The sequence below is a fragment of the Schistocerca serialis genome, unplaced genomic scaffold, assembly GCF_023864345.2.
Source record: "Schistocerca serialis cubense isolate TAMUIC-IGC-003099 unplaced genomic scaffold, iqSchSeri2.2 HiC_scaffold_1074, whole genome shotgun sequence".
Lineage (NCBI taxonomy): Eukaryota > Metazoa > Arthropoda > Insecta > Orthoptera > Acrididae > Schistocerca > Schistocerca serialis.
In genome coordinates, this window is record NW_026047266.1 from 19,938 (window position 1) to 45,235 (window position 25,298).

General features: G+C 54.1%; 41 non-coding genes across 41 annotated transcripts; all 41 read left to right on the plus strand.

Moving 5' to 3' along the window:
* Positions 1 to 91: 91 nt before the first annotated feature.
* Positions 92 to 173, plus strand: Trnal-uag (transfer RNA leucine (anticodon UAG)). Its single transcript has one exon. It is a non-coding gene; the product is annotated as a tRNA-Leu (tRNA).
* Positions 174 to 618: 445 nt separating this feature from the next.
* Positions 619 to 690, plus strand: Trnae-cuc (transfer RNA glutamic acid (anticodon CUC)). The gene has a single exon. It is a non-coding gene; the product is annotated as a tRNA-Glu (tRNA).
* Positions 691 to 1,070: 380 nt separating this feature from the next.
* Positions 1,071 to 1,142, plus strand: Trnah-gug (transfer RNA histidin (anticodon GUG)). Its single transcript has one exon. It is a non-coding gene; the product is annotated as a tRNA-His (tRNA).
* A 735-nt stretch (positions 1,143 to 1,877) lies between these two features.
* Positions 1,878 to 1,959, plus strand: Trnal-uag (transfer RNA leucine (anticodon UAG)). Its single transcript has one exon. It is a non-coding gene; the product is annotated as a tRNA-Leu (tRNA).
* A 445-nt stretch (positions 1,960 to 2,404) lies between these two features.
* Trnae-cuc (transfer RNA glutamic acid (anticodon CUC)) lies at positions 2,405 to 2,476 on the plus strand. Its single transcript has one exon. It is a non-coding gene; the product is annotated as a tRNA-Glu (tRNA).
* A 380-nt stretch (positions 2,477 to 2,856) lies between these two features.
* Trnah-gug (transfer RNA histidin (anticodon GUG)) lies at positions 2,857 to 2,928 on the plus strand. The gene has a single exon. It is a non-coding gene; the product is annotated as a tRNA-His (tRNA).
* A 735-nt stretch (positions 2,929 to 3,663) lies between these two features.
* Positions 3,664 to 3,745, plus strand: Trnal-uag (transfer RNA leucine (anticodon UAG)). The gene has a single exon. It is a non-coding gene; the product is annotated as a tRNA-Leu (tRNA).
* A 445-nt stretch (positions 3,746 to 4,190) lies between these two features.
* On the plus strand, positions 4,191 to 4,262 carry Trnae-cuc (transfer RNA glutamic acid (anticodon CUC)). The gene has a single exon. It is a non-coding gene; the product is annotated as a tRNA-Glu (tRNA).
* Positions 4,263 to 4,642: 380 nt separating this feature from the next.
* Positions 4,643 to 4,714, plus strand: Trnah-gug (transfer RNA histidin (anticodon GUG)). The gene has a single exon. It is a non-coding gene; the product is annotated as a tRNA-His (tRNA).
* A 1,262-nt stretch (positions 4,715 to 5,976) lies between these two features.
* Positions 5,977 to 6,048, plus strand: Trnae-cuc (transfer RNA glutamic acid (anticodon CUC)). Its single transcript has one exon. It is a non-coding gene; the product is annotated as a tRNA-Glu (tRNA).
* Positions 6,049 to 6,428: 380 nt separating this feature from the next.
* Positions 6,429 to 6,500, plus strand: Trnah-gug (transfer RNA histidin (anticodon GUG)). The gene has a single exon. It is a non-coding gene; the product is annotated as a tRNA-His (tRNA).
* Positions 6,501 to 7,235: 735 nt separating this feature from the next.
* On the plus strand, positions 7,236 to 7,317 carry Trnal-uag (transfer RNA leucine (anticodon UAG)). The gene has a single exon. It is a non-coding gene; the product is annotated as a tRNA-Leu (tRNA).
* Positions 7,318 to 7,762: 445 nt separating this feature from the next.
* Trnae-cuc (transfer RNA glutamic acid (anticodon CUC)) lies at positions 7,763 to 7,834 on the plus strand. Its single transcript has one exon. It is a non-coding gene; the product is annotated as a tRNA-Glu (tRNA).
* A 380-nt stretch (positions 7,835 to 8,214) lies between these two features.
* On the plus strand, positions 8,215 to 8,286 carry Trnah-gug (transfer RNA histidin (anticodon GUG)). Its single transcript has one exon. It is a non-coding gene; the product is annotated as a tRNA-His (tRNA).
* Positions 8,287 to 9,022: 736 nt separating this feature from the next.
* Trnal-uag (transfer RNA leucine (anticodon UAG)) lies at positions 9,023 to 9,104 on the plus strand. The gene has a single exon. It is a non-coding gene; the product is annotated as a tRNA-Leu (tRNA).
* Positions 9,105 to 9,549: 445 nt separating this feature from the next.
* On the plus strand, positions 9,550 to 9,621 carry Trnae-cuc (transfer RNA glutamic acid (anticodon CUC)). Its single transcript has one exon. It is a non-coding gene; the product is annotated as a tRNA-Glu (tRNA).
* A 380-nt stretch (positions 9,622 to 10,001) lies between these two features.
* On the plus strand, positions 10,002 to 10,073 carry Trnah-gug (transfer RNA histidin (anticodon GUG)). Its single transcript has one exon. It is a non-coding gene; the product is annotated as a tRNA-His (tRNA).
* A 736-nt stretch (positions 10,074 to 10,809) lies between these two features.
* Trnal-uag (transfer RNA leucine (anticodon UAG)) lies at positions 10,810 to 10,891 on the plus strand. The gene has a single exon. It is a non-coding gene; the product is annotated as a tRNA-Leu (tRNA).
* Positions 10,892 to 11,336: 445 nt separating this feature from the next.
* Positions 11,337 to 11,408, plus strand: Trnae-cuc (transfer RNA glutamic acid (anticodon CUC)). The gene has a single exon. It is a non-coding gene; the product is annotated as a tRNA-Glu (tRNA).
* Positions 11,409 to 11,788: 380 nt separating this feature from the next.
* Trnah-gug (transfer RNA histidin (anticodon GUG)) lies at positions 11,789 to 11,860 on the plus strand. The gene has a single exon. It is a non-coding gene; the product is annotated as a tRNA-His (tRNA).
* Positions 11,861 to 12,596: 736 nt separating this feature from the next.
* On the plus strand, positions 12,597 to 12,678 carry Trnal-uag (transfer RNA leucine (anticodon UAG)). Its single transcript has one exon. It is a non-coding gene; the product is annotated as a tRNA-Leu (tRNA).
* A 445-nt stretch (positions 12,679 to 13,123) lies between these two features.
* Trnae-cuc (transfer RNA glutamic acid (anticodon CUC)) lies at positions 13,124 to 13,195 on the plus strand. Its single transcript has one exon. It is a non-coding gene; the product is annotated as a tRNA-Glu (tRNA).
* A 380-nt stretch (positions 13,196 to 13,575) lies between these two features.
* Positions 13,576 to 13,647, plus strand: Trnah-gug (transfer RNA histidin (anticodon GUG)). Its single transcript has one exon. It is a non-coding gene; the product is annotated as a tRNA-His (tRNA).
* Positions 13,648 to 14,383: 736 nt separating this feature from the next.
* Positions 14,384 to 14,465, plus strand: Trnal-uag (transfer RNA leucine (anticodon UAG)). Its single transcript has one exon. It is a non-coding gene; the product is annotated as a tRNA-Leu (tRNA).
* A 445-nt stretch (positions 14,466 to 14,910) lies between these two features.
* Positions 14,911 to 14,982, plus strand: Trnae-cuc (transfer RNA glutamic acid (anticodon CUC)). The gene has a single exon. It is a non-coding gene; the product is annotated as a tRNA-Glu (tRNA).
* Positions 14,983 to 15,362: 380 nt separating this feature from the next.
* Trnah-gug (transfer RNA histidin (anticodon GUG)) lies at positions 15,363 to 15,434 on the plus strand. The gene has a single exon. It is a non-coding gene; the product is annotated as a tRNA-His (tRNA).
* Positions 15,435 to 16,170: 736 nt separating this feature from the next.
* Positions 16,171 to 16,252, plus strand: Trnal-uag (transfer RNA leucine (anticodon UAG)). Its single transcript has one exon. It is a non-coding gene; the product is annotated as a tRNA-Leu (tRNA).
* A 445-nt stretch (positions 16,253 to 16,697) lies between these two features.
* Trnae-cuc (transfer RNA glutamic acid (anticodon CUC)) lies at positions 16,698 to 16,769 on the plus strand. Its single transcript has one exon. It is a non-coding gene; the product is annotated as a tRNA-Glu (tRNA).
* Positions 16,770 to 17,149: 380 nt separating this feature from the next.
* Trnah-gug (transfer RNA histidin (anticodon GUG)) lies at positions 17,150 to 17,221 on the plus strand. The gene has a single exon. It is a non-coding gene; the product is annotated as a tRNA-His (tRNA).
* Positions 17,222 to 17,957: 736 nt separating this feature from the next.
* Positions 17,958 to 18,039, plus strand: Trnal-uag (transfer RNA leucine (anticodon UAG)). Its single transcript has one exon. It is a non-coding gene; the product is annotated as a tRNA-Leu (tRNA).
* Positions 18,040 to 18,484: 445 nt separating this feature from the next.
* Positions 18,485 to 18,556, plus strand: Trnae-cuc (transfer RNA glutamic acid (anticodon CUC)). Its single transcript has one exon. It is a non-coding gene; the product is annotated as a tRNA-Glu (tRNA).
* Positions 18,557 to 19,740: 1,184 nt separating this feature from the next.
* Positions 19,741 to 19,822, plus strand: Trnal-uag (transfer RNA leucine (anticodon UAG)). The gene has a single exon. It is a non-coding gene; the product is annotated as a tRNA-Leu (tRNA).
* A 445-nt stretch (positions 19,823 to 20,267) lies between these two features.
* Trnae-cuc (transfer RNA glutamic acid (anticodon CUC)) lies at positions 20,268 to 20,339 on the plus strand. The gene has a single exon. It is a non-coding gene; the product is annotated as a tRNA-Glu (tRNA).
* Positions 20,340 to 20,719: 380 nt separating this feature from the next.
* Positions 20,720 to 20,791, plus strand: Trnah-gug (transfer RNA histidin (anticodon GUG)). The gene has a single exon. It is a non-coding gene; the product is annotated as a tRNA-His (tRNA).
* Positions 20,792 to 21,526: 735 nt separating this feature from the next.
* On the plus strand, positions 21,527 to 21,608 carry Trnal-uag (transfer RNA leucine (anticodon UAG)). The gene has a single exon. It is a non-coding gene; the product is annotated as a tRNA-Leu (tRNA).
* Positions 21,609 to 22,053: 445 nt separating this feature from the next.
* Positions 22,054 to 22,125, plus strand: Trnae-cuc (transfer RNA glutamic acid (anticodon CUC)). Its single transcript has one exon. It is a non-coding gene; the product is annotated as a tRNA-Glu (tRNA).
* A 380-nt stretch (positions 22,126 to 22,505) lies between these two features.
* Positions 22,506 to 22,577, plus strand: Trnah-gug (transfer RNA histidin (anticodon GUG)). The gene has a single exon. It is a non-coding gene; the product is annotated as a tRNA-His (tRNA).
* Positions 22,578 to 23,312: 735 nt separating this feature from the next.
* Trnal-uag (transfer RNA leucine (anticodon UAG)) lies at positions 23,313 to 23,394 on the plus strand. Its single transcript has one exon. It is a non-coding gene; the product is annotated as a tRNA-Leu (tRNA).
* A 445-nt stretch (positions 23,395 to 23,839) lies between these two features.
* On the plus strand, positions 23,840 to 23,911 carry Trnae-cuc (transfer RNA glutamic acid (anticodon CUC)). The gene has a single exon. It is a non-coding gene; the product is annotated as a tRNA-Glu (tRNA).
* Positions 23,912 to 24,291: 380 nt separating this feature from the next.
* Trnah-gug (transfer RNA histidin (anticodon GUG)) lies at positions 24,292 to 24,363 on the plus strand. The gene has a single exon. It is a non-coding gene; the product is annotated as a tRNA-His (tRNA).
* A 735-nt stretch (positions 24,364 to 25,098) lies between these two features.
* On the plus strand, positions 25,099 to 25,180 carry Trnal-uag (transfer RNA leucine (anticodon UAG)). Its single transcript has one exon. It is a non-coding gene; the product is annotated as a tRNA-Leu (tRNA).
* The last annotated feature ends 118 nt before the right edge of the window (positions 25,181 to 25,298 follow it).

Sequence of the window (25,298 nt, forward strand, 5' to 3'; positions counted from 1 at the left end):
TGGGAGAGCAGTGGAAATACATGCCAAGATACTTCCATTTCGAAGTGATCTTTGTAGTACAAAGGAAACGTTTTGCCGCTGCTGCTGCAACGGTAACGTGGCCGAGCGGTCTAAGGCGCTGGTTTTAGGCACCAGTCTCTTCGGAGGCGTGGGTTCGAATCCCACCGTTGCCACTTTTTACGTCTCATTTTTGTGCCGTTGCGGTGTGTTCTCGTGGGGTAGGACGCAGCTCTTGTGACGCGCGTGTTGTGTAGGTAGCGTGGCCGAGCGGTCTAAGGCGCTGGTGTCAGGCACCATTCTCTTCGGAGGCGTGGGTTCCAATCCCACAGCTGCCAAGCGTGTAATGTCTCCTGTGTCGAAGGCAGATGCACTCATTGCCCGCAAAGGAAGCAGCACAACAAGGCGTGAGCGTCTGCTTGGTGAATGGTCGTAGAACAGTGCGTGGTGCAACGACAGCATTTGTAGGCACCTTTTGCTCTCATCATTGCTGGCGTTCGTCTCCACGAAATGCGTCCGGAGCACGCCGTTCTATAACGCGAGAGAGTGGATTTTTTACAGTTGTCGTCAGTTAACCGTGCGTGGCTGCTGCGTTCGCTGGAAAGAGCACTGCCGTCGTTATCCGGTGTGGTCTAGTGGCTAGGATACCTGGCTCTCACCCAGGAGGCCCGGGTTCGATTCCCGGTACCGGAATTGCGCGTTTTTGTTGCTCCTCTTATGCGACTTGTCTCGACTTTGCTCGACTGACGCTACGCTGACGCGTGCAGAAAGCTACGTTAAGTATGATTCACGGCAACACCTGACGGCGAGAGAGATGAAGCGTCTATCCACTTGTTATCCAGCCACATACCTGTAGTCAAGAGGCTTGGGGGACTGCAAGACATTGCCACGGAGGTGAATGCAGCTAACCACTGTAGTTAGTGTCCTGACAGCGCAGGCACGTTCATTTGCTCGTATACATGTGATGGAGACCGTGTCTGACACTGCTGTGGCGTACACCTTGGCCTAGGCTTTGCTGGGTATCGCCACTTGCATTCCAGCCAGCTGCCTTCGCGGGCGCCTCCGTGGCCATGGCCGTGATCGTCTAGTGGTTAGGACATTGCGTTGTGGCCGCAATAACCCAGGTTCGAATTCTGGTCACGGCAATTTTGAAAGTTTTGCCTTGCTGCCGTTGCAATGACGAGTACTCGAAATGACAGTACTCTCTTGATTTTTTCACTCGTGTTCCGCAGGCCGCAGTTTGCACTACCACTTCATCCCCAACACGTAATGTCGCCTCCCAGAGCGCAGACGTCCGCTGCTCTCTGTAGTCGAAAAGGGCAGTTGTTTGAAGTGCGATGGATGAGCAGCCAGTCCCAGCAGAACAGGAAGCTGTGGCGTGCACTGTTTGTACAAATGCTAGGAACACTGGCGCACCAAGCAGCGCATGTAGCGTGGCCGAGCGCTTTAAGGCGCTGGTTTAAGGCACCAGTCTCTCTGTTGGCGCGGTTTCGAGTCCTGTAGCTGTCGGGGGTTTCGCTGTGATCGCGTTAACCTGCCGCTTTTTCTTCAAGTGTAACCTCCTTGAGCTCACATATGTTTGACACATGGAGCATTCTAGCTCCGCCTGACAGTTACAGCTACGATAATTTAGTGGTTACGGAAAGCCCAGGTTCGAAACCTGGTCACGGCACGAAAACGTCTCTTGACGCTGTCTCCTTAACTGCGACAGCTACAGACAAGTGGCGTCGCTACCATGCGGCGGGCACGGCTTTTTCTTGCTGTGGATGGCCTAAAGGGACGCTTCCAGTGGGAGAGCAGTGGAAATACATGCCAAGATACTTCCATTTCGAAGTGATCTTTGTAGTACAAAGGAAACGTTTTGCCGCTGCTGCTGCAACGGTAACGTGGCCGAGCGGTCTAAGGCGCTGGTTTTAGGCACCAGTCTCTTCGGAAGCGTGGGTTCGAATTCCACCGTTGCCACTTTTTACGTCTCATTTTTGTGCCGTTGCGGTGTGTTCTCGTGGGGTAGGACGCAGCTCTTGTGACGCGCGTGTTGTGTAGGTAGCGTGGCCGAGCGGTCTAAGGCGCTGGTGTCAGGCACCATTCTCTTCGGAGGCGTGGGTTCCAATCCCACAGCTGCCAAGCGTGTAATGTCTCCTGTGTCGAAGGCAGATGCACTCATTGCCCGCAAAGGAAGCAGCACAACAAGGCGTGAGCGTCTGCTTGGTGAATGGTCGTAGAACAGTGCGTGGTGCAACGACAGCATTTGTAGGCACCTTTTGCTCTCATCATTGCTGGCGTTCGTCTCCACGAAATGCGTCCGGAGCACGCCGTTCTATAACGCGAGAGAGTGGATTTTTTACAGTTGTCGTCAGTTAACCGCGCGTGGCTGCTGCGTTCGCTGGAAAGAGCACTGCCGTCGTTATCCGGTGTGGTCTAGTGGCTAGGATACCTGGCTCTCACCCAGGAGGCCCGGGTTCGATTCCCGGTACCGGAATTGCGCGTTTTTGTTGCTCCTCTTATGCGACTTGTCTCGACTTTGCTCGACTGACGCTACGCTGACGCGTGCAGAAAGCTACGTTAAGTATGATTCACGGCAACACCTGACGGCGAGAGAGATGAAGCGTCTATCCACTTGTTATCCAGCCACATACCTGTAGTCAAGAGGCTTGGGGGACTGCAAGACATTGCCACGGAGGTGAATGCAGCTAACCACTGTAGTTAGTGTCCTGACAGCGCAGGCACGTTCATTTGCTCGTATACATGTGATGGAGACCGTGTCTGACACTGCTGTGGCGTACACCTTGGCCTAGGCTTTGCTGGGTATCGCCACTTGCATTCCAGCCAGCTGCCTTCGCGGGCGCCTCCGTGGCCATGGCCGTGATCGTCTAGTGGTTAGGACATTGCGTTGTGGCCGCAATAACCCAGGTTCGAATTCTGGTCACGGCAATTTTGAAAGTTTTGCCTTGCTGCCGTTGCAATGACGAGTACTCGAAATGACAGTACTCTCTTGATTTTTTCACTCGTGTTCCGCAGGCCGCAGTTTGCACTACCACTTCATCCCCAACACGTAATGTCGCCTCCCAGAGCGCAGACGTCCGCTGCTCTCTGTAGTCGAAAAGGGCAGTTGTTTGAAGTGCGATGGATGAGCAGCCAGTCCCAGCAGAACAGGAAGCTGTGGCGTGCACTGTTTGTACAAATGCTAGGAACACTGGCGCACCAAGCAGCGCATGTAGCGTGGCCGAGCGCTTTAAGGCGCTGGTTTAAGGCACCAGTCTCTCTGTTGGCGCGGTTTCGAGTCCTGTAGCTGTCGGGGGTTTCGCTGTGATCGCGTTAACCTGCCGCTTTTTCTTCAAGTGTAACCTCCTTGAGCTCACATATGTTTGACACATGGAGCATTCTAGCTCCGCCTGACAGTTACAGCTACGATAATTTAGTGGTTACGGAAAGCCCAGGTTCGAAACCTGGTCACGGCACGAAAACGTCTCTTGACGCTGTCTCCTTAACTGCGACAGCTACAGACAAGTGGCGTCGCTACCATGCGGCGGGCACGGCTTTTTCTTGCTGTGGATGGCCTAAAGGGACGCTTCCAGTGGGAGAGCAGTGGAAATACATGCCAAGATACTTCCATTTCGAAGTGATCTTTGTAGTACAAAGGAAACGTTTTGCCGCTGCTGCTGCAACGGTAACGTGGCCGAGCGGTCTAAGGCGCTGGTTTTAGGCACCAGTCTCTTCGGAGGCGTGGGTTCGAATCCCACCGTTGCCACTTTTTACGTCTCATTTTTGTGCCGTTGCGGTGTGTTCTCGTGGGGTAGGACGCAGCTCTTGTGACGCGCGTGTTGTGTAGGTAGCGTGGCCGAGCGGTCTAAGGCGCTGGTGTCAGGCACCATTCTCTTCGGAGGCGTGGGTTCCAATCCCACAGCTGCCAAGCGTGTAATGTCTCCTGTGTCGAAGGCAGATGCACTCATTGCCCGCAAAGGAAGCAGCACAACAAGGCGTGAGCGTCTGCTTGGTGAATGGTCGTAGAACAGTGCGTGGTGCAACGACAGCATTTGTAGGCACCTTTTGCTCTCATCATTGCTGGCGTTCGTCTCCACGAAATGCGTCCGGAGCACGCCGTTCTATAACGCGAGAGAGTGGATTTTTTACAGTTGTCGTCAGTTAACCGTGCGTGGCTGCTGCGTTCGCTGGAAAGAGCACTGCCGTCGTTATCCGGTGTGGTCTAGTGGCTAGGATACCTGGCTCTCACCCAGGAGGCCCGGGTTCGATTCCCGGTACCGGAATTGCGCGTTTTTGTTGCTCCTCTTATGCGACTTGTCTCGACTTTGCTCGACTGACGCTACGCTGACGCGTGCAGAAAGCTACGTTAAGTATGATTCACGGCAACACCTGACGGCGAGAGAGATGAAGCGTCTATCCACTTGTTATCCAGCCACATACCTGTAGTCAAGAGGCTTGGGGGACTGCAAGACATTGCCACGGAGGTGAATGCAGCTAACCACTGTAGTTAGTGTCCTGACAGCGCAGGCACGTTCATTTGCTCGTATACATGTGATGGAGACCGTGTCTGACACTGCTGTGGCGTACACCTTGGCCTAGGCTTTGCTGGGTATCGCCACTTGCATTCCAGCCAGCTGCCTTCGCGGGCGCCTCCGTGGCCATGGCCGTGATCGTCTAGTGGTTAGGACATTGCGTTGTGGCCGCAATAACCCAGGTTCGAATTCTGGTCACGGCAATTTTGAAAGTTTTGCCTTGCTGCCGTTGCAATGACGAGTACTCGAAATGACAGTACTCTCTTGATTTTTTCACTCGTGTTCCGCAGGCCGCAGTTTGCACTACCACTTCATCCCCAACACGTAATGTCGCCTCCCAGAGCGCAGACGTCCGCTGCTCTCTGTAGTCGAAAAGGGCAGTTGTTTGAAGTGCGATGGATGAGCAGCCAGTCCCAGCAGAACAGGAAGCTGTGGCGTGCACTGTTTGTACAAATGCTAGGAACACTGGCGCACCAAGCAGCGCATGTAGCGTGGCCGAGCGCTTTAAGGCGCTGGTTTAAGGCACCAGTCTCTCTGTTGGCGCGGTTTCGAGTCCTGTAGCTGTCGGGGGTTTCGCTGTGATCGCGTTAACCTGCCGCTTTTTCTTCAAGTGTAACCTCCTTGAGCTCACATATGTTTGACACATGGAGCATTCTAGCTCCGCCTGACAGTTACAGCTACGATAATTTAGTGGTTACGGAAAGCCCAGGTTCGAAACCTGGTCACGGCACGAAAACGTCTCTTGACGCTGTCTCCTTAACTGCGACAGCTACAGACAAGTGGCGTCGCTACCATGCGGCGGGCACGGCTTTTTCTTGCTGTGGATGGCCTAAAGGGACGCTTCCAGTGGGAGAGCAGTGGAAATACATGCCAAGATACTTCCATTTCGAAGTGATCTTTGTAGTACAAAGGAAACGTTTTGCCGCTGCTGCTGCAACGGTAACGTGGCCGAGCGGTCTAAGGCGCTGGTTTTAGGCAACAGTCTCTTCGGAAGCGTGGGTTCGAATTCCACCGTTGCCACTTTTTACGTCTCATTTTTGTGCCGTTGCGGTGTGTTCTCGTGGGGTAGGACGCAGCTCTTGTGACGCGCGTGTTGTGTAGGTAGCGTGGCCGAGCGGTCTAAGGCGCTGGTGTCAGGCACCATTCTCTTCGGAGGCGTGGGTTCCAATCCCACAGCTGCCAAGCGTGTAATGTCTCCTGTGTCGAAGGCAGATGCACTCATTGCCCGCAAAGGAAGCAGCACAACAAGGCGTGAGCGTCTGCTTGGTGAATGGTCGTAGAACAGTGCGTGGTGCAACGACAGCATTTGTAGGCACCTTTTGCTCTCATCATTGCTGGCGTTCGTCTCCACGAAATGCGTCCGGAGCACGCCGTTCTATAACGCGAGAGAGTGGATTTTTTACAGTTGTCGTCAGTTAACCGCGCGTGGCTGCTGCGTTCGCTGGAAAGAGCACTGCCGTCGTTATCCGGTGTGGTCTAGTGGCTAGGATACCTGGCTCTCACCCAGGAGGCCCGGGTTCGATTCCCGGTACCGGAATTGCGCGTTTTTGTTGCTCCTCTTATGCGACTTGTCTCGACTTTGCTCGACTGACGCTACGCTGACGCGTGCAGAAAGCTACGTTAAGTATGATTCACGGCAACACCTGACGGCGAGAGAGATGAAGCGTCTATCCACTTGTTATCCAGCCACATACCTGTAGTCAAGAGGCTTGGGGGACTGCAAGACATTGCCACGGAGGTGAATGCAGCTAACCACTGTAGTTAGTGTCCTGACAGCGCAGGCACGTTCATTTGCTCGTATACATGTGATGGAGGCCGTGTCTGACACTGCTGTGGCGTACACCTTGGCCTAGGCTTTGCTGGGTATCGCCACTTGCATTCCAGCCAGCTGCCTTCGCGGGCGCCTCCGTGGCCATGGCCGTGATCGTCTAGTGGTTAGGACATTGCGTTGTGGCCGCAATAACCCAGGTTCGAATTCTGGTCACGGCAATTTTGAAAGTTTTGCCTTGCTGCCGTTGCAATGACGAGTACTCGAAATGACAGTACTCTCTTGATTTTTTCACTCGTGTTCCGCAGGCCGCAGTTTGCACTACCACTTCATCCCCAACACGTAATGTCGCCTCCCAGAGCGCAGACGTCCGCTGCTCTCTGTAGTCGAAAAGGGCAGTTGTTTGAAGTGCGATGGATGAGCAGCCAGTCCCAGCAGAACAGGAAGCTGTGGCGTGCACTGTTTGTACAAATGCTAGGAACACTGGCGCACCAAGCAGCGCATGTAGCGTGGCCGAGCGCTTTAAGGCGCTGGTTTAAGGCACCAGTCTCTCTGTTGGCGCGGTTTCGAGTCCTGTAGCTGTCGGGGGTTTCGCTGTGATCGCGTTAACCTGCCGCTTTTTCTTCAAGTGTAACCTCCTTGAGCTCACATATGTTTGACACATGGAGCATTCTAGCTCCGCCTGACAGTTACAGCTACGATAATTTAGTGGTTACGGAAAGCCCAGGTTCGAAACCTGGTCACGGCACGAAAACGTCTCTTGACGCTGTCTCCTTAACTGCGACAGCTACAGACAAGTGGCGTCGCTACCATGCGGCGGGCACGGCTTTTTCTTGCTGTGGATGGCCTAAAGGGACGCTTCCAGTGGGAGAGCAGTGGAAATACATGCCAAGATACTTCCATTTCGAAGTGATCTTTGTAGTACAAAGGAAACGTTTTGCCGCTGCTGCTGCAACGGTAACGTGGCCGAGCGGTCTAAGGCGCTGGTTTTAGGCACCAGTCTCTTCGGAAGCGTGGGTTCGAATTCCACCGTTGCCACTTTTTACGTCTCATTTTTGTGCCGTTGCGGTGTGTTCTCGTGGGGTAGGACGCAGCTCTTGTGACGCGCGTGTTGTGTAGGTAGCGTGGCCGAGCGGTCTAAGGCGCTGGTGTCAGGCACCATTCTCTTCGGAGGCGTGGGTTCCAATCCCACAGCTGCCAAGCGTGTAATGTCTCCTGTGTCGAAGGCAGATGCACTCATTGCCCGCAAAGGAAGCAGCACAACAAGGCGTGAGCGTCTGCTTGGTGAATGGTCGTAGAACAGTGCGTGGTGCAACGACAGCATTTGTAGGCACCTTTTGCTCTCATCATTGCTGGCGTTCGTCTCCACGAAATGCGTCCGGAGCACGCCGTTCTATAACGCGAGAGAGTGGATTTTTTACAGTTGTCGTCAGTTAACCGCGCGTGGCTGCTGCGTTCGCTGGAAAGAGCACTGCCGTCGTTATCCGGTGTGGTCTAGTGGCTAGGATACCTGGCTCTCACCCAGGAGGCCCGGGTTCGATTCCCGGTACCGGAATTGCGCGTTTTTGTTGCTCCTCTTATGCGACTTGTCTCGACTTTGCTCGACTGACGCTACGCTGACGCGTGCAGAAAGCTACGTTAAGTATGATTCACGGCAACACCTGACGGCGAGAGAGATGAAGCGTCTATCCACTTGTTATCCAGCCACATACCTGTAGTCAAGAGGCTTGGGGGACTGCAAGACATTGCCACGGAGGTGAATGCAGCTAACCACTGTAGTTAGTGTCCTGACAGCGCAGGCACGTTCATTTGCTCGTATACATGTGATGGAGACCGTGTCTGACACTGCTGTGGCGTACACCTTGGCCTAGGCTTTGCTGGGTATCGCCACTTGCATTCCAGCCAGCTGCCTTCGCGGGCGCCTCCGTGGCCATGGCCGTGATCGTCTAGTGGTTAGGACATTGCGTTGTGGCCGCAATAACCCAGGTTCGAATCCTGGTCACGGCAATTTTGAAAGTTTTGCCTTGCTGCCGTTGCAATGACGAGTACTCGAAATGACAGTACTCTCTTGATTTTTTTCACTCGTGTTCCGCAGGCCGCAGTTTGCACTACCACTTCATCCCCAACACGTAATGTCGCCTCCCAGAGCGCAGACGTCCGCTGCTCTCTGTAGTCGAAAAGGGCAGTTGTTTGAAGTGCGATGGATGAGCAGCCAGTCCCAGCAGAACAGGAAGCTGTGGCGTGCACTGTTTGTACAAATGCTAGGAACACTGGCGCACCAAGCAGCGCATGTAGCGTGGCCGAGCGCTTTAAGGCGCTGGTTTAAGGCACCAGTCTCTCTGTTGGCGCGGTTTCGAGTCCTGTAGCTGTCGGGGGTTTCGCTGTGATCGCGTTAACCTGCCGCTTTTTCTTCAAGTGTAACCTCCTTGAGCTCACATATGTTTGACACATGGAGCATTCTAGCTCCGCCTGACAGTTACAGCTACGATAATTTAGTGGTTACGGAAAGCCCAGGTTCGAAACCTGGTCACGGCACGAAAACGTCTCTTGACGCTGTCTCCTTAACTGCGACAGCTACAGACAAGTGGCGTCGCTACCATGCGGCGGGCACGGCTTTTTCTTGCTGTGGATGGCCTAAAGGGACGCTTCCAGTGGGAGAGCAGTGGAAATACATGCCAAGATACTTCCATTTCGAAGTGATCTTTGTAGTACAAAGGAAACGTTTTGCCGCTGCTGCTGCAACGGTAACGTGGCCGAGCGGTCTAAGGCGCTGGTTTTAGGCACCAGTCTCTTCGGAGGCGTGGGTTCGAATCCCACCGTTGCCACTTTTTACGTCTCATTTTTGTGCCGTTGCGGTGTGTTCTCGTGGGGTAGGACGCAGCTCTTGTGACGCGCGTGTTGTGTAGGTAGCGTGGCCGAGCGGTCTAAGGCGCTGGTGTCAGGCACCATTCTCTTCGGAGGCGTGGGTTCCAATCCCACAGCTGCCAAGCGTGTAATGTCTCCTGTGTCGAAGGCAGATGCACTCATTGCCCGCAAAGGAAGCAGCACAACAAGGCGTGAGCGTCTGCTTGGTGAATGGTCGTAGAACAGTGCGTGGTGCAACGACAGCATTTGTAGGCACCTTTTGCTCTCATCATTGCTGGCGTTCGTCTCCACGAAATGCGTCCGGAGCACGCCGTTCTATAACGCGAGAGAGTGGATTTTTTACAGTTGTCGTCAGTTAACCGTGCGTGGCTGCTGCGTTCGCTGGAAAGAGCACTGCCGTCGTTATCCGGTGTGGTCTAGTGGCTAGGATACCTGGCTCTCACCCAGGAGGCCCGGGTTCGATTCCCGGTACCGGAATTGCGCGTTTTTGTTGCTCCTCTTATGCGACTTGTCTCGACTTTGCTCGACTGACGCTACGCTGACGCGTGCAGAAAGCTACGTTAAGTATGATTCACGGCAACACCTGACGGCGAGAGAGATGAAGCGTCTATCCACTTGTTATCCAGCCACATACCTGTAGTCAAGAGGCTTGGGGGACTGCAAGACATTGCCACGGAGGTGAATGCAGCTAACCACTGTAGTTAGTGTCCTGACAGCGCAGGCACGTTCATTTGCTCGTATACATGTGATGGAGACCGTGTCTGACACTGCTGTGGCGTACACCTTGGCCTAGGCTTTGCTGGGTATCGCCACTTGCATTCCAGCCAGCTGCCTTCGCGGGCGCCTCCGTGGCCATGGCCGTGATCGTCTAGTGGTTAGGACATTGCGTTGTGGCCGCAATAACCCAGGTTCGAATCCTGGTCACGGCAATTTTGAAAGTTTTGCCTTGCTGCCGTTGCAATGACGAGTACTCGAAATGACAGTACTCTCTTGATTTTTTTCACTCGTGTTCCGCAGGCCGCAGTTTGCACTACCACTTCATCCCCAACACGTAATGTCGCCTCCCAGAGCGCAGACGTCCGCTGCTCTCTGTAGTCGAAAAGGGCAGTTGTTTGAAGTGCGATGGATGAGCAGCCAGTCCCAGCAGAACAGGAAGCTGTGGCGTGCACTGTTTGTACAAATGCTAGGAACACTGGCGCACCAAGCAGCGCATGTAGCGTGGCCGAGCGCTTTAAGGCGCTGGTTTAAGGCACCAGTCTCTCTGTTGGCGCGGTTTCGAGTCCTGTAGCTGTCGGGGGTTTCGCTGTGATCGCGTTAACCTGCCGCTTTTTCTTCAAGTGTAACCTCCTTGAGCTCACATATGTTTGACACATGGAGCATTCTAGCTCCGCCTGACAGTTACAGCTACGATAATTTAGTGGTTACGGAAAGCCCAGGTTCGAAACCTGGTCACGGCACGAAAACGTCTCTTGACGCTGTCTCCTTAACTGCGACAGCTACAGACAAGTGGCGTCGCTACCATGCGGCGGGCACGGCTTTTTCTTGCTGTGGATGGCCTAAAGGGACGCTTCCAGTGGGAGAGCAGTGGAAATACATGCCAAGATACTTCCATTTCGAAGTGATCTTTGTAGTACAAAGGAAACGTTTTGCCGCTGCTGCTGCAACGGTAACGTGGCCGAGCGGTCTAAGGCGCTGGTTTTAGGCACCAGTCTCTTCGGAGGCGTGGGTTCGAATCCCACCGTTGCCACTTTTTACGTCTCATTTTTGTGCCGTTGCGGTGTGTTCTCGTGGGGTAGGACGCAGCTCTTGTGACGCGCGTGTTGTGTAGGTAGCGTGGCCGAGCGGTCTAAGGCGCTGGTGTCAGGCACCATTCTCTTCGGAGGCGTGGGTTCCAATCCCACAGCTGCCAAGCGTGTAATGTCTCCTGTGTCGAAGGCAGATGCACTCATTGCCCGCAAAGGAAGCAGCACAACAAGGCGTGAGCGTCTGCTTGGTGAATGGTCGTAGAACAGTGCGTGGTGCAACGACAGCATTTGTAGGCACCTTTTGCTCTCATCATTGCTGGCGTTCGTCTCCACGAAATGCGTCCGGAGCACGCCGTTCTATAACGCGAGAGAGTGGATTTTTTACAGTTGTCGTCAGTTAACCGTGCGTGGCTGCTGCGTTCGCTGGAAAGAGCACTGCCGTCGTTATCCGGTGTGGTCTAGTGGCTAGGATACCTGGCTCTCACCCAGGAGGCCCGGGTTCGATTCCCGGTACCGGAATTGCGCGTTTTTGTTGCTCCTCTTATGCGACTTGTCTCGACTTTGCTCGACTGACGCTACGCTGACGCGTGCAGAAAGCTACGTTAAGTATGATTCACGGCAACACCTGACGGCGAGAGAGATGAAGCGTCTATCCACTTGTTATCCAGCCACATACCTGTAGTCAAGAGGCTTGGGGGACTGCAAGACATTGCCACGGAGGTGAATGCAGCTAACCACTGTAGTTAGTGTCCTGACAGCGCAGGCACGTTCATTTGCTCGTATACATGTGATGGAGACCGTGTCTGACACTGCTGTGGCGTACACCTTGGCCTAGGCTTTGCTGGGTATCGCCACTTGCATTCCAGCCAGCTGCCTTCGCGGGCGCCTCCGTGGCCATGGCCGTGATCGTCTAGTGGTTAGGACATTGCGTTGTGGCCGCAATAACCCAGGTTCGAATCCTGGTCACGGCAATTTTGAAAGTTTTGCCTTGCTGCCGTTGCAATGACGAGTACTCGAAATGACAGTACTCTCTTGATTTTTTTCACTCGTGTTCCGCAGGCCGCAGTTTGCACTACCACTTCATCCCCAACACGTAATGTCGCCTCCCAGAGCGCAGACGTCCGCTGCTCTCTGTAGTCGAAAAGGGCAGTTGTTTGAAGTGCGATGGATGAGCAGCCAGTCCCAGCAGAACAGGAAGCTGTGGCGTGCACTGTTTGTACAAATGCTAGGAACACTGGCGCACCAAGCAGCGCATGTAGCGTGGCCGAGCGCTTTAAGGCGCTGGTTTAAGGCACCAGTCTCTCTGTTGGCGCGGTTTCGAGTCCTGTAGCTGTCGGGGGTTTCGCTGTGATCGCGTTAACCTGCCGCTTTTTCTTCAAGTGTAACCTCCTTGAGCTCACATATGTTTGACACATGGAGCATTCTAGCTCCGCCTGACAGTTACAGCTACGATAATTTAGTGGTTACGGAAAGCCCAGGTTCGAAACCTGGTCACGGCACGAAAACGTCTCTTGACGCTGTCTCCTTAACTGCGACAGCTACAGACAAGTGGCGTCGCTACCATGCGGCGGGCACGGCTTTTTCTTGCTGTGGATGGCCTAAAGGGACGCTTCCAGTGGGAGAGCAGTGGAAATACATGCCAAGATACTTCCATTTCGAAGTGATCTTTGTAGTACAAAGGAAACGTTTTGCCGCTGCTGCTGCAACGGTAACGTGGCCGAGCGGTCTAAGGCGCTGGTTTTAGGCAGCAGTCTCTTCGGAGGCGTGGGTTCGAATCCCACCGTTGCCACTTTTTACGTCTCATTTTTGTGCCGTTGCGGTGTGTTCTCGTGGGGTAGGACGCAGCTCTTGTGACGCGCGTGTTGTGTAGGTAGCGTGGCCGAGCGGTCTAAGGCGCTGGTGTCAGGCACCATTCTCTTCGGAGGCGTGGGTTCCAATCCCACAGCTGCCAAGCGTGTAATGTCTCCTGTGTCGAAGGCAGATGCACTCATTGCCCGCAAAGGAAGCAGCACAACAAGGCGTGAGCGTCTGCTTGGTGAATGGTCGTAGAACAGTGCGTGGTGCAACGACAGCATTTGTAGGCACCTTTTGCTCTCATCATTGCTGGCGTTCGTCTCCACGAAATGCGTCCGGAGCACGCCGTTCTATAACGCGAGAGAGTGGATTTTTTACAGTTGTCGTCAGTTAACCGTGCGTGGCTGCTGCGTTCGCTGGAAAGAGCACTGCCGTCGTTATCCGGTGTGGTCTAGTGGCTAGGATACCTGGCTCTCACCCAGGAGGCCCGGGTTCGATTCCCGGTACCGGAATTGCGCGTTTTTGTTGCTCCTCTTATGCGACTTGTCTCGACTTTGCTCGACTGACGCTACGCTGACGCGTGCAGAAAGCTACGTTAAGTATGATTCACGGCAACACCTGACGGCGAGAGAGATGAAGCGTCTATCCACTTGTTATCCAGCCACATACCTGTAGTCAAGAGGCTTGGGGGACTGCAAGACATTGCCACGGAGGTGAATGCAGCTAACCACTGTAGTTAGTGTCCTGACAGCGCAGGCACGTTCATTTGCTCGTATACATGTGATGGAGACCGTGTCTGACACTGCTGTGGCGTACACCTTGGCCTAGGCTTTGCTGGGTATCGCCACTTGCATTCCAGCCAGCTGCCTTCGCGGGCGCCTCCGTGGCCATGGCCGTGATCGTCTAGTGGTTAGGACATTGCGTTGTGGCCGCAATAACCCAGGTTCGAATCCTGGTCACGGCAATTTTGAAAGTTTTGCCTTGCTGCCGTTGCAATGACGAGTACTCGAAATGACAGTACTCTCTTGATTTTTTTCACTCGTGTTCCGCAGGCCGCAGTTTGCACTACCACTTCATCCCCAACACGTAATGTCGCCTCCCAGAGCGCAGACGTCCGCTGCTCTCTGTAGTCGAAAAGGGCAGTTGTTTGAAGTGCGATGGATGAGCAGCCAGTCCCAGCAGAACAGGAAGCTGTGGCGTGCACTGTTTGTACAAATGCTAGGAACACTGGCGCACCAAGCAGCGCATGTAGCGTGGCCGAGCGCTTTAAGGCGCTGGTTTAAGGCACCAGTCTCTCTGTTGGCGCGGTTTCGAGTCCTGTAGCTGTCGGGGGTTTCGCTGTGATCGCGTTAACCTGCCGCTTTTTCTTCAAGTGTAACCTCCTTGAGCTCACATATGTTTGACACATGGAGCATTCTAGCTCCGCCTGACAGTTACAGCTACGATAATTTAGTGGTTACGGAAAGCCCAGGTTCGAAACCTGGTCACGGCACGAAAACGTCTCTTGACGCTGTCTCCTTAACTGCGACAGCTACAGACAAGTGGCGTCGCTACCATGCGGCGGGCACGGCTTTTTCTTGCTGTGGATGGCCTAAAGGGACGCTTCCAGTGGGAGAGCAGTGGAAATACATGCCAAGATACTTCCATTTCGAAGTGATCTTTGTAGTACAAAGGAAACGTTTTGCCGCTGCTGCTGCAACGGTAACGTGGCCGAGCGGTCTAAGGCGCTGGTTTTAGGCACCAGTCTCTTCGGAGGCGTGGGTTCGAATCCCACCGTTGCCACTTTTTACGTCTCATTTTTGTGCCGTTGCGGTGTGTTCTCGTGGGGTAGGACGCAGCTCTTGTGACGCGCGTGTTGTGTAGGTAGCGTGGCCGAGCGGTCTAAGGCGCTGGTGTCAGGCACCATTCTCTTCGGAGGCGTGGGTTCCAATCCCACAGCTGCCAAGCGTGTAATGTCTCCTGTGTCGAAGGCAGATGCACTCATTGCCCGCAAAGGAAGCAGCACAACAAGGCGTGAGCGTCTGCTTGGTGAATGGTCGTAGAACAGTGCGTGGTGCAACGACAGCATTTGTAGGCACCTTTTGCTCTCATCATTGCTGGCGTTCGTCTCCACGAAATGCGTCCGGAGCACGCCGTTCTATAACGCGAGAGAGTGGATTTTTTACAGTTGTCGTCAGTTAACCGTGCGTGGCTGCTGCGTTCGCTGGAAAGAGCACTGCCGTCGTTATCCGGTGTGGTCTAGTGGCTAGGATACCTGGCTCTCACCCAGGAGGCCCGGGTTCGATTCCCGGTACCGGAATTGCGCGTTTTTGTTGCTCCTCTTATGCGACTTGTCTCGACTTTGCTCGACTGACGCTACGCTGACGCGTGCAGAAAGCTACGTTAAGTATGATTCACGGCAACACCTGACGGCGAGAGAGATGAAGCGTCTATCCACTTGTTATCCAGCCACATACCTGTAGTCAAGAGGCTTGGGGGACTGCAAGACATTGCCACGGAGGTGAATGCAGCTAACCACTGTAGTTAGTGTCCTGACAGCGCAGGCACGTTCATTTGCTCGTATACATGTGATGGAGACCGTGTCTGACACTGCTGTGGCGTACACCTTGGCCTAGGCTTTGCTGGGTATCGCCACTTGCATTCCAGCCAGCTGCCTTCGCGGGCGCCTCCGTGGCCATGGCCGTGATCGTCTAGTGGTTAGGACATTGCGTTGTGGCCGCAATAACCCAGGTTCGAATCCTGGTCACGGCAATTTTGAAAGTTTTGCCTTGCTGCCGTTGCAATGACGAGTACTCGAAATGACAGTACTCTCTTGATTTTTTTCACTCGTGTTCCGCAGGCCGCAGTTTGCACTACCACTTCATCCCCAACACGTAATGTCGCCTCCCAGAGCGCAGACGTCCGCTGCTCTCTGTAGTCGAAAAGGGCAGTTGTTTGAAGTGCGATGGATGAGCAGCCAGTCCCAGCAGAACAGGAAGCTGTGGCGTGCACTGTTTGTACAAATGCTAGGAACACTGGCGCACCAAGCAGCGCATGTAGCGTGGCCGAGCGCTTTAAGGCGCTGGTTTAAGGCACCAGTCTCTCTGTTGGCGCGGTTTCGAGTCCTGTAGCTGTCGGGGGTTTCGCTGTGATCGCGTTAACCTGCCGCTTTTTCTTCAAGTGTAACCTCCTTGAGCTCACATATGTTTGACACATGGAGCATTCTAGCTCCGCCTGACAGTTACAGCTACGATAATTTAGTGGTTACGGAAAGCCCAGGTTCGAAACCTGGTCACGGCACGAAAACGTCTCTTGACGCTGTCTCCTTAACTGCGACAGCTACAGACAAGTGGCGTCGCTACCATGCGGCGGGCACGGCTTTTTCTTGCTGTGGATGGCCTAAAGGGACGCTTCCAGTGGGAGAGCAGTGGAAATACATGCCAAGATACTTCCATTTCGAAGTGATCTTTGTAGTACAAAGGAAACGTTTTGCCGCTGCTGCTGCAACGGTAACGTGGCCGAGCGGTCTAAGGCGCTGGTTTTAGGCACCAGTCTCTTCGGAGGCGTGGGTTCGAATCCCACCGTTGCCACTTTTTACGTCTCATTTTTGTGCCGTTGCGGTGTGTTCTCGTGGGGTAGGACGCAGCTCTTGTGACGCGCGTGTTGTGTAGGTAGCGTGGCCGAGCGGTCTAAGGCGCTGGTGTCAGGCACCATTCTCTTCGGAGGCGTGGGTTCCAATCCCACAGCTGCCAAGCGTGTAATGTCTCCTGTGTCGAAGGCAGATGCACTCATTGCCCGCAAAGGAAGCAGCACAACAAGGCGTGAGCGTCTGCTTGGTGAATGGTCGTAGAACAGTGCGTGGTGCAACGACAGCATTTGTAGGCACCTTTTGCTCTCATCATTGCTGGCGTTCGTCTCCACGAAATGCGTCCGGAGCACGCCGTTCTATAACGCGAGAGAGTGGATTTTTTACAGTTGTCGTCAGTTAACCGTGCGTGGCTGCTGCGTTCGCTGGAAAGAGCACTGCCGTCGTTATCCGGTGTGGTCTAGTGGCTAGGATACCTGGCTCTCACCCAGGAGGCCCGGGTTCGATTCCCGGTACCGGAATTGCGCGTTTTTGTTGCTCCTCTTATGCGACTTGTCTCGACTTTGCTCGACTGACGCTACGCTGACGCGTGCAGAAAGCTACGTTAAGTATGATTCACGGCAACACCTGACGGCGAGAGAGATGAAGCGTCTATCCACTTGTTATCCAGCCACATACCTGTAGTCAAGAGGCTTGGGGGACTGCAAGACATTGCCACGGAGGTGAATGCAGCTAACCACTGTAGTTAGTGTCCTGACAGCGCAGGCACGTTCATTTGCTCGTATACATGTGATGGAGACCGTGTCTGACACTGCTGTGGCGCACACCTTGGCCTAGGCTTTGCTGGGTATCGCCACTTGCATTCCAGCCAGCTGCCTTCGCGGGCGCCTCCGTGGCCATGGCCGTGATCGTCTAGTGGTTAGGACATTGCGTTGTGGCCGCAATAACCCAGGTTCGAATCCTGGTCACGGCAATTTTGAAAGTTTTGCCTTGCTGCCGTTGCAATGACGAGTACTCGAAATGACAGTACTCTCTTGATTTTTTTCACTCGTGTTCCGCAGGCCGCAGTTTGCACTACCACTTCATCCCCAACACGTAATGTCGCCTCCCAGAGCGCAGACGTCCGCTGCTCTCTGTAGTCGAAAAGGGCAGTTGTTTGAAGTGCGATGGATGAGCAGCCAGTCCCAGCAGAACAGGAAGCTGTGGCGTGCACTGTTTGTACAAATGCTAGGAACACTGGCGCACCAAGCAGCGCATGTAGCGTGGCCGAGCGCTTTAAGGCGCTGGTTTAAGGCACCAGTCTCTCTGTTGGCGCGGTTTCGAGTCCTGTAGCTGTCGGGGGTTTCGCTGTGATCGCGTTAACCTGCCGCTTTTTCTTCAAGTGTAACCTCCTTGAGCTCACATATGTTTGACACATGGAGCATTCTAGCTCCGCCTGACAGTTACAGCTACGATAATTTAGTGGTTACGGAAAGCCCAGGTTCGAAACCTGGTCACGGCACGAAAACGTCTCTTGACGCTGTCTCCTTAACTGCGACAGCTACAGACAAGTGGCGTCGCTACCATGCGGCGGGCACGGCTTTTTCTTGCTGTGGATGGCCTAAAGGGACGCTTCCAGTGGGAGAGCAGTGGAAATACATGCCAAGATACTTCCATTTCGAAGTGATCTTTGTAGTACAAAGGAAACGTTTTGCCGCTGCTGCTGCAACGGTAACGTGGCCGAACGGTCTAAGGCGCTGGTTTTAGGCACCAGTCTCTTCGGAGGCGTGGGTTCGAATCCCACCGTTGCCACTTTTTACGTCTCATTTTTGTGCCGTTGCGGTGTGTTCTCGTGGGGTAGGACGCAGCTCTTGTGACGCGCGTGTTGTGTAGGTAGCGTGGCCGAGCGGTCTAAGGCGCTGGTGTCAGGCACCATTCTCTTCGGAGGCGTGGGTTCCAATCCCACAGCTGCCAAGCGTGTAATGTCTCCTGTGTCGAAGGCAGATGCACTCATTGCCCGCAAAGGAAGCAGCACAACAAGGCGTGAGCGTCTGCTTGGTGAATGGTCGTAGAACAGTGCGTGGTGCAACGACAGCATTTGTAGGCACCTTTTGCTCTCATCATTGCTGGCGTTCGTCTCCACGAAATGCGTCCGGGGCACGCCGTTCTATAACGCGAGAGAGTGGATTTTTTACAGTTGTCGTCAGTTAACCGTGCGTGGCTGCTGCGTTCGCTGGAAAGAGCACTGCCGTCGTTATCCGGTGTGGTCTAGTGGCTAGGATACCTGGCTCTCACCCAGGAGGCCCGGGTTCGATTCCCGGTACCGGAATTGCGCGTTTTTGTTGCTCCTCTTATGCGACTTGTCTCGACTTTGCTCGACTGACGCTACGCTGACGCGTGCAGAAAGCTACGTTAAGTATGATTCACGGCAACACCTGACGGCGAGAGAGATGAAGCGTCTATCCACTTGTTATCCAGCCACATACCTGTAGTCAAGAGGCTTGGGGGACTGCAAGACATTGCCACGGAGGTGAATGCAGCTAACCACTGTAGTTAGTGTCCTGACAGCGCAGGCACGTTCATTTGCTCGTATACATGTGATGGAGACCGTGTCTGACACTGCTGTGGCGCACACCTTGGCCTAGGCTTTGCTGGGTATCGCCACTTGCATTCCAGCCAGCTGCCTTCGCGGGCGCCTCCGTGGCCATGGCCGTGATCGTCTAGTGGTTAGGACATTGCGTTGTGGCCATAACCCAGGTTCGAATTCTGGTCACGGCAATTTTGAAAGTTTTGCCTTGCTGCCGTTGCAATGACGAGTACTCGAAATGACAGTACTCTCTTGATTTTTTCACTCGTGTTCCGCAGGCCGCAGTTTGCACTACCACTTCATCCCCAACACGTAATGTCGCCTCCCAGAGTGCAGACGTCCGCTGCTCTCTGTAGTCGAAAAGGGCAGTTGTTTGAAGTGCGATGGATGAGCAGCCAGTCCCAGCAGAACAGGAAGCTGTGGCGTGCACTGTTTGTACAAATGCTAGGAACACTGGCGCACCAAGCAGCGCATGTAGCGTGGCCGAGCGCTTTAAGGCGCTGGTTTAAGGCACCAGTCTCTCTGTTGGCGCGGTTTCGAGTCCTGTAGCTGTCGGGGGTTTCGCTGTGATCGCGTTAACCTGCCGCTTTTTCTTCAAGTGTAACCTCCTTGAGCTCACATATGTTTGACACATGGAGCATTCTAGCTCCGCCTGACAGTTACAGCTACGATAATTTAGTGGTTACGGAAAGCCCAGGTTCGAAACCTGGTCACGGCACGAAAACGTCTCTTGACGCTGTCTCCTTAACTGCGACAGCTACAGACAAGTGGCGTCGCTACCATGCGGCGGGCACGGCTTTTTCTTGCTGTGGATGGCCTAAAGGGACGCTTCCAGTGGGAGAGCAGTGGAAATACATGCCAAGATACTTCCATTTCGAAGTGATCTTTGTAGTACAAAGGAAACGTTTTGCCGCTGCTGCTGCAACGGTAACGTGGCCGAGCGGTCTAAGGCGCTGGTTTTAGGCACCAGTCTCTTCGGAGGCGTGGGTTCGAATCCCACCGTTGCCACTTTTTACGTCTCATTTTTGTGCCGTTGCGGTGTGTTCTCGTGGGGTAGGACGCAGCTCTTGTGACGCGCGTGTTGTGTAGGTAGCGTGGCCGAGCGGTCTAAGGCGCTGGTGTCAGGCACCATTCTCTTCGGAGGCGTGGGTTCCAATCCCACAGCTGCCAAGCGTGTAATGTCTCCTGTGTCGAAGGCAGATGCACTCATTGCCCGCAAAGGAAGCAGCACAACAAGGCGTGAGCGTCTGCTTGGTGAATGGTCGTAGAACAGTGCGTGGTGCAACGACAGCATTTGTAGGCACCTTTTGCTCTCATCATTGCTGGCGTTCGTCTCCACGAAATGCGTCCGGAGCACGCCGTTCTATAACGCGAGAGAGTGGATTTTTTACAGTTGTCGTCAGTTAACCGTGCGTGGCTGCTGCGTTCGCTGGAAAGAGCACTGCCGTCGTTATCCGGTGTGGTCTAGTGGCTAGGATACCTGGCTCTCACCCAGGAGGCCCGGGTTCGATTCCCGGTACCGGAATTGCGCGTTTTTGTTGCTCCTCTTATGCGACTTGTCTCGACTTTGCTCGACTGACGCTACGCTGACGCGTGCAGAAAGCTACGTTAAGTATGATTCACGGCAACACCTGACGGCGAGAGAGATGAAGCGTCTATCCACTTGTTATCCAGCCACATACCTGTAGTCAAGAGGCTTGGGGGACTGCAAGACATTGCCACGGAGGTGAATGCAGCTAACCACTGTAGTTAGTGTCCTGACAGCGCAGGCACGTTCATTTGCTCGTATACATGTGATGGAGACCGTGTCTGACACTGCTGTGGCGTACACCTTGGCCTAGGCTTTGCTGGGTATCGCCACTTGCATTCCAGCCAGCTGCCTTCGCGGGCGCCTCCGTGGCCATGGCCGTGATCGTCTAGTGGTTAGGACATTGCGTTGTGGCCGCAATAACCCAGGTTCGAATTCTGGTCACGGCAATTTTGAAAGTTTTGCCTTGCTGCCGTTGCAATGACGAGTACTCGAAATGACAGTACTCTCTTGATTTTTTCACTCGTGTTCCGCAGGCCGCAGTTTGCACTACCACTTCATCCCCAACACGTAATGTCGCCTCCCAGAGCGCAGACGTCCGCTGCTCTCTGTAGTCGAAAAGGGCAGTTGTTTGAAGTGCGATGGATGAGCAGCCAGTCCCAGCAGAACAGGAAGCTGTGGCGTGCACTGTTTGTACAAATGCTAGGAACACTGGCGCACCAAGCAGCGCATGTAGCGTGGCCGAGCGCTTTAAGGCGCTGGTTTAAGGCACCAGTCTCTCTGTTGGCGCGGTTTCGAGTCCTGTAGCTGTCGGGGGTTTCGCTGTGATCGCGTTAACCTGCCGCTTTTTCTTCAAGTGTAACCTCCTTGAGCTCACATATGTTTGACACATGGAGCATTCTAGCTCCGCCTGACAGTTACAGCTACGATAATTTAGTGGTTACGGAAAGCCCAGGTTCGAAACCTGGTCACGGCACGAAAACGTCTCTTGACGCTGTCTCCTTAACTGCGACAGCTACAGACAAGTGGCGTCGCTACCATGCGGCGGGCACGGCTTTTTCTTGCTGTGGATGGCCTAAAGGGACGCTTCCAGTGGGAGAGCAGTGGAAATACATGCCAAGATACTTCCATTTCGAAGTGATCTTTGTAGTACAAAGGAAACGTTTTGCCGCTGCTGCTGCAACGGTAACGTGGCCGAGCGGTCTAAGGCGCTGGTTTTAGGCACCAGTCTCTTCGGAGGCGTGGGTTCGAATCCCACCGTTGCCACTTTTTACGTCTCATTTTTGTGCCGTTGCGGTGTGTTCTCGTGGGGTAGGACGCAGCTCTTGTGACGCGCGTGTTGTGTAGGTAGCGTGGCCGAGCGGTCTAAGGCGCTGGTGTCAGGCACCATTCTCTTCGGAGGCGTGGGTTCCAATCCCACAGCTGCCAAGCGTGTAATGTCTCCTGTGTCGAAGGCAGATGCACTCATTGCCCGCAAAGGAAGCAGCACAACAAGGCGTGAGCGTCTGCTTGGTGAATGGTCGTAGAACAGTGCGTGGTGCAACGACAGCATTTGTAGGCACCTTTTGCTCTCATCATTGCTGGCGTTCGTCTCCACGAAATGCGTCCGGAGCACGCCGTTCTATAACGCGAGAGAGTGGATTTTTTACAGTTGTCGTCAGTTAACCGTGCGTGGCTGCTGCGTTCGCTGGAAAGAGCACTGCCGTCGTTATCCGGTGTGGTCTAGTGGCTAGGATACCTGGCTCTCACCCAGGAGGCCCGGGTTCGATTCCCGGTACCGGAATTGCGCGTTTTTGTTGCTCCTCTTATGCGACTTGTCTCGACTTTGCTCGACTGACGCTACGCTGACGCGTGCAGAAAGCTACGTTAAGTATGATTCACGGCAACACCTGACGGCGAGAGAGATGAAGCGTCTATCCACTTGTTATCCAGCCACATACCTGTAGTCAAGAGGCTTGGGGGACTGCAAGACATTGCCACGGAGGTGAATGCAGCTAACCACTGTAGTTAGTGTCCTGACAGCGCAGGCACGTTCATTTGCTCGTATACATGTGATGGAGACCGTGTCTGACACTGCTGTGGCGTACACCTTGGCCTAGGCTTTGCTGGGTATCGCCACTTGCATTCCAGCCAGCTGCCTTCGCGGGCGCCTCCGTGGCCATGGCCGTGATCGTCTAGTGGTTAGGACATTGCGTTGTGGCCGCAATAACCCAGGTTCGAATTCTGGTCACGGCAATTTTGAAAGTTTTGCCTTGCTGCCGTTGCAATGACGAGTACTCGAAATGACAGTACTCTCTTGATTTTTTCACTCGTGTTCCGCAGGCCGCAGTTTGCACTACCACTTCATCCCCAACACGTAATGTCGCCTCCCAGAGCGCAGACGTCCGCTGCTCTCTGTAGTCGAAAAGGGCAGTTGTTTGAAGTGCGATGGATGAGCAGCCAGTCCCAGCAGAACAGGAAGCTGTGGCGTGCACTGTTTGTACAAATGCTAGGAACACTGGCGCACCAAGCAGCGCATGTAGCGTGGCCGAGCGCTTTAAGGCGCTGGTTTAAGGCACCAGTCTCTCTGTTGGCGCGGTTTCGAGTCCTGTAGCTGTCGGGGGTTTCGCTGTGATCGCGTTAACCTGCCGCTTTTTCTTCAAGTGTAACCTCCTTGAGCTCACATATGTTTGACACATGGAGCATTCTAGCTCCGCCTGACAGTTACAGCTACGATAATTTAGTGGTTACGGAAAGCCCAGGTTCGAAACCTGGTCACGGCACGAAAACGTCTCTTGACGCTGTCTCCTTAACTGCGACAGCTACAGACAAGTGGCGTCGCTACCATGCGGCGGGCACGGCTTTTTCTTGCTGTGGATGGCCTAAAGGGACGCTTCCAGTGGGAGAGCAGTGGAAATACATGCCAAGATACTTCCATTTCGAAGTGATCTTTGTAGTACAAAGGAAACGTTTTGCCGCTGCTGCTGCAACGGTAACGTGGCCGAGCGGTCTAAGGCGCTGGTTTTAGGCACCAGTCTCTTCGGAGGCGTGGGTTCGAATCCCACCGTTGCCACTTTTTACGTCTCATTTTTGTGCCGTTGCGGTGTGTTCTCGTGGGGTAGGACGCAGCTCTTGTGACGCGCGTGTTGTGTAGGTAGCGTGGCCGAGCGGTCTAAGGCGCTGGTGTCAGGCACCATTCTCTTCGGAGGCGTGGGTTCCAATCCCACAGCTGCCAAGCGTGTAATGTCTCCTGTGTCGAAGGCAGATGCACTCATTGCCCGCAAAGGAAGCAGCACAACAAGGCGTGAGCGTCTGCTTGGTGAATGGTCGTAGAACAGTGCGTGGTGCAACGACAGCATTTGTAGGCACCTTTTGCTCTCATCATTGCTGGCGTTCGTCTCCACGAAATGCGTCCGGAGCACGCCGTTCTATAACGCGAGAGAGTGGATTTTTTACAGTTGTCGTCAGTTAACCGTGCGTGGCTGCTGCGTTCGCTGGAAAGAGCACTGCCGTCGTTATCCGGTGTGGTCTAGTGGCTAGGATACCTGGCTCTCACCCAGGAGGCCCGGGTTCGATTCCCGGTACCGGAATTGCGCGTTTTTGTTGCTCCTCTTATGCGACTTGTCTCGACTTTGCTCGACTGACGCTACGCTGACGCGTGCAGAAAGCTACGTTAAGTATGATTCACGGCAACACCTGACGGCGAGAGAGATGAAGCGTCTATCCACTTGTTATCCAGCCACATACCTGTAGTCAAGAGGCTTGGGGGACTGCAAGACATTGCCACGGAGGTGAATGCAGCTAACCACTGTAGTTAGTGTCCTGACAGCGCAGGCACGTTCATTTGCTCGTATACATGTGATGGAGACCGTGTCTGACACTGCTGTGGCGTACACCTTGGCCTAGGCTTTGCTGGGTATCGCCACTTGCATTCCAGCCAGCTGCCTTCGCGGGCGCCTCCGTGGCCATGGCCGTGATCGTCTAGTGGTTAGGACATTGCGTTGTGGCCGCAATAACCCAGGTTCGAATTCTGGTCACGGCAATTTTGAAAGTTTTGCCTTGCTGCCGTTGCAATGACGAGTACTCGAAATGACAGTACTCTCTTGATTTTTTCACTCGTGTTCCGCAGGCCGCAGTTTGCACTACCACTTCATCCCCAACACGTAATGTCGCCTCCCAGAGCGCAGACGTCCGCTGCTCTCTGTAGTCGAAAAGGGCAGTTGTTTGAAGTGCGATGGATGAGCAGCCAGTCCCAGCAGAACAGGAAGCTGTGGCGTGCACTGTTTGTACAAATGCTAGGAACACTGGCGCACCAAGCAGCGCATGTAGCGTGGCCGAGCGCTTTAAGGCGCTGGTTTAAGGCACCAGTCTCTCTGTTGGCGCGGTTTCGAGTCCTGTAGCTGTCGGGGGTTTCGCTGTGATCGCGTTAACCTGCCGCTTTTTCTTCAAGTGTAACCTCCTTGAGCTCACATATGTTTGACACATGGAGCATTCTAGCTCCGCCTGACAGTTACAGCTACGATAATTTAGTGGTTACGGAAAGCCCAGGTTCGAAACCTGGTCACGGCACGAAAACGTCTCTTGACGCTGTCTCCTTAACTGCGACAGCTACAGACAAGTGGCGTCGCTACCATGCGGCGGGCACGGCTTTTTCTTGCTGTGGATGGCCTAAAGGGACGCTTCCAGTGGGAGAGCAGTGGAAATACATGCCAAGATACTTCCATTTCGAAGTGATCTTTGTAGTACAAAGGAAACGTTTTGCCGCTGCTGCTGCAACGGTAACGTGGCCGAGCGGTCTAAGGCGCTGGTTTTAGGCACCAGTCTCTTCGGAGGCGTGGGTTCGAATCCCACCGTTGCCACTTTTTACGTCTCATTTTTGTGCCGTTGCGGTGTGTTCTCGTGGGGTAGGACGCAGCTCTTGTGACGCGCGTGTTGTGTAGGTAGCGTGGCCGAGCGGTCTAAGGCGCTGGTGTCAGG